Source organism: Sinocyclocheilus rhinocerous, unplaced genomic scaffold, assembly GCF_001515625.1.
Source record: "Sinocyclocheilus rhinocerous isolate Xijiao unplaced genomic scaffold, SAMN03320098_v1.1 scaffold910, whole genome shotgun sequence".
Classification (NCBI taxonomy): Eukaryota; Metazoa; Chordata; class Actinopteri; order Cypriniformes; family Cyprinidae; genus Sinocyclocheilus; species Sinocyclocheilus rhinocerous.
In genome coordinates, this window is record NW_015667266.1 from 322,057 (window position 1) to 326,197 (window position 4,141).

General features: G+C 30.0%; 1 pseudogene; it reads left to right on the forward strand.

Annotated features, from left to right (window-relative positions):
- Positions 1-252: 252 nt before the first annotated feature.
- The window catches only part of LOC107733387 (26S proteasome non-ATPase regulatory subunit 2-like), a 13,618-nt pseudogene continuing 9,729 nt past the window's right edge, over positions 253-4,141 (forward strand).

Sequence of the window (4,141 nt, forward strand, 5' to 3'; positions counted from 1 at the left end):
GTGATGCATTACTTTCCATAAAAAGTAACTATGTAACATAATTAGTTACTTTTTAGGGAGTAACGCAATATTGTAATGCATTACTTGTAAAAGTATCTTTCCCCAACACTGTTGCTAAAATAACACTGGTATAAGTTACTGTGCTGTGCTGCTCAAAAATAGCCTATGAAATATAGTTGGTGACAATAACAATAATTCATTTAGCGAATTATTTTGAAAATAAAAAGGGAAAACACACACAGTGCAGTTCTCCGTGCGGCCGCGGGGTGGCGGTGACGTGCTGCAGCACTCACAGCAGTCTCGCGCTTCAGCCGCAGAAGAAGAAACGGCGTCAGCGGTGGCCAGTCGCGTTCAGAGAAACAGCAGCAGGCAAAATCATGGAGGAAACCGCGAAAAAGGAGAAAAAGCAGGCGGAGATCACGGAGGAGAAGAACAAACAACCGACGGGGAAAGACAAGGACAAGAAAGAGGAGCAGGAGCTGGTGAGAGAGAGAGAAACGGGCGCTGAGGGCTGAGTTTGGATTCCGCCTGAGTCACTCTGCAGGCCGGACACTCAAACACATCCACAAAACACACTCGTTTCCGTTATTAAACCCGATTTATCAGCGATTATGCATCTGTAACAACACAAGACACGTTAAAACACCGCATCTGTGGTTATCAGACGTTAATACGAGCGACGTGCTGAATAAACCGGCCATTCAGACAGTCGATGGGTGTTTATATGCTGCTTCATATATCAGATAGAGATGTAAACACAGGGGTTTAGTGAAGGAATGTATGGATATAGTTCATAAATACGGCGCACTGAGGAGAAGTTCATTTGTCTGATTTTAAAAACAGTTCTCTGCTGTTGTTTGCAGACGTCTGGTGTGTGTGTGTTGTTGTAAATGAGTGTTTATGTGTTGTTGTTGCAGTCAGAGGAGGACAGACAGCTTCAGGAGGAGCTGGAGATGCTCGTGGAGAGACTCGCTGTAAGTGCAGCTGCTGCTTTTTAACTGTTTCTGGGGAACTGCCATGTTGACACGTTTTAAGAAGCAAAATCAGAACCGTTTACTTGCCTAATAATGTGTGAATTGTTCGTTTTATAATTATGGATCAAAGTGTAATGAATTTATTAATTTATGAAATGTAAAATAATGTTTACCGATAACATAATCGTCCATGTTTCACAATAAAATCAAATCCTGATGGATAAAATAATAATAAAAAAAAACTAATAATTGATGCTAAATAATGAATAATCAATAGTAATAATAATATATACCAATTAGTTAAAGTATTAAAATTAACAAAACTGAAATAAAACGACGTTAAAACTATTTAGAAATATTTGAAAATAATAAAAATGCTAATAAAAACAAACAAGAAAAGACCAAATAAAATTAAATATTGTAAAAGACAATTGAAAATGTTTTCTTGGCAAATAAATGAAATAAGTTGACGTTAAAGTACTAAAATTACTAAATACTGAAGGAAAAAAAAGAAATACAAATTTTTTTGAAATATTAAAAATGATAAAAAAAGTAAGAAAATAAGTTGAAGTACTACAATTACTAAAACTGAAATAAAATAGAAATTAAAGCTATTTAGAAATAATTAAAACGAATAAAAATGCTAAAAATAAAAAAAAGACCAAATAAAATTAAATGAAAAAAAAAAAAAAACTAACTGAAATAAACTGACGATAAAGTATTCAAATTATTAAAACTGAAATAAAAAGAAATACAAACTTTTTTGAAATATTAAAAAAAAAAATAAAAGAAATTAAAATAAAGTTGAAGTACTAAAAATACTAAAACTGAAAAAAAAAAGATTAAAACAATTTTGAAATAATTAAAAATAATAAAAATGCTAATAATTTTTTTTTTAAAAAGACCAAATAAAATTGAATATTTTAAAGACAATTAGAAATGTTTTATTGGCAACTAACTGAAATAAGTTGACGTTAAAGTATTAAAATTACTAAAACTGAAATAAAAAGAAATGCAAACTATTTTGAAATATTAAAAAAAGAAAAATGATAAAAGAAAGAAAATAAGTTGAAGTACTAAAATGACTAAAACAAAAATAAAAAGAAATTAAAACTATTTTGAAATATTTTGAATAAAATGATAGAAGCGCAAAACAAAATGCTTCAAATGAAAATATAAAAATAAAAACTTTTATGAAATGAATTGCTGATGCAAAAAAATGTTTGCGAATAATATCATTGGTCATTTTCACGAAACAATCAAATCCTTATGCAAAAAGTCGCGTTCTGAGCTATTATTTCCCACCGGATGTTACAGAAATGAAACATGTTGTGACTGCGATGGTCTGGAATTTTGCTATGAACGGCAGATGTGTTTTCTGTGTTTCTCAGGAGAAGGACACGTCTCTGTATCGTCCGGCTCTGGAAGAACTACGGCGTCAGATTCGCTCCTCCACGACCTCCATGACCTCGGTGCCTAAACCGCTCAAGTTCCTGCGACCGCATTACGCCAAACTCAAGGAGATCTACCAGAACATGTCGTCAGGAGACAACAAGGTGTGCGTCTGTCAGGCAGCGTGATCTGAGGAGTGTTTGTGTGTGCGGTGTGACAGTCTCTCTCTCTCCGTTTCACAGCAGTTCTGCGCTGACGTGGTGTCTGTTCTGGCCATGACTATGAGCAGCGAGCGAGAGTGTCTGAAATACCGTCTGCTGGGCTCACAGGAGGAGCTGGCCTCATGGGGACACGAATACGTACGGTACGACATGCTAGAGACACTAACATTACACCAGTGTCATGCTAACTGGAACTAATGGAAATCATTTTTAATATATGTTATGAAAAACTAAAACTAAAATTAGTGATGTTGCTTTGGCCACTAACTGAAATAAGTACTAAAATGACAAAATAAAGGTGTTATTTATTTTTTTAATTTGCATTTTAGTAATTTTTTAATGTGTATTTTATTTTATTTTTTATATTTCTAATTAGCTTTATATTTAAGTTCAAAATATTTATAAATACTATAAACGAAAATTTGAAACGTTTGGCCGCTAACTGAAATAAGTTTAAATAGAATTACTAAAACTACAGCAAATTTTAATTTATATATTTCTGGTCTTCATTTTAGTTTAAGTTTCAGTAATTATGTGCTCTTGTCATTTTTATTATTTTTATTTATTTTTTTTACATTTCTAATTAGCATTTATTTTTAATTTCAGTTCAAAATATTTATACATTTTTAAAACAAAAATTAGAAAAGTTGCTTTGGTCAAAAATAATTGGTTTGTAGATGCAACAAAAATGCATGATTTACATTATTATTATTTTATTATTTTTTTAATTATCATTATTATATATTATTTTTTAAATCAGAATTTATTTCTCCCCTCATATAGATAAACAAATGTTGCTTTGGATATTTTTTAAAACAACAATTAGCATTTTTAAAGGTGCATAACATAATGACTAAAATTAAAATGAAAACTGAAAATATTAAAAAATAAAAGCAAATTCTAAATATTTATAAATTATATAAACAAAGCAAAAATGTTGTTTTGGCCACTAACTGAAATACAATGTTTAGGTTTCAAGTATTAAAATTACTAAAACTACAAAAAAAACTAAATCGAAATATTTTTTAAAAAACAATAAAAATTAGAAAAGTGCATAACAAAATTACAAAAATCTCAACTAAAATAAACGGAATCTTTAACTAAACAAAAACTCAGATTGAAAATATAACAATAAAAACTATATATATATATATATATATAGACATTCACTCGCTCACTCACTCACTCACACACTGGTCATATTTCACTACAGAATCTCAAAAGAAACGAGGGTTAGGGTGCAACATAAATATTTTATATTATTTCAGTTGTAAAGTACAGTTGTAAATATGCATCACGGTAGTTGGACCAAATTTAAATAATTTAAATGTTAATAAAAATATCATTCTGTCCAGACAAGATAATTTTATACCTCTATGACAATAATGGGAATGTAAGTTATTATTATTATTTCAACCACATATTGAGAATTGTTTTTTTGCATTACAATGAGAAATTTCAGTGAAAGTTTGCTTTGCCATGAAAATGTCTGAAGAAAATATATATTTTTTTATTTTTTAATAATAATAATTATTATATTTAATTTATATTAAT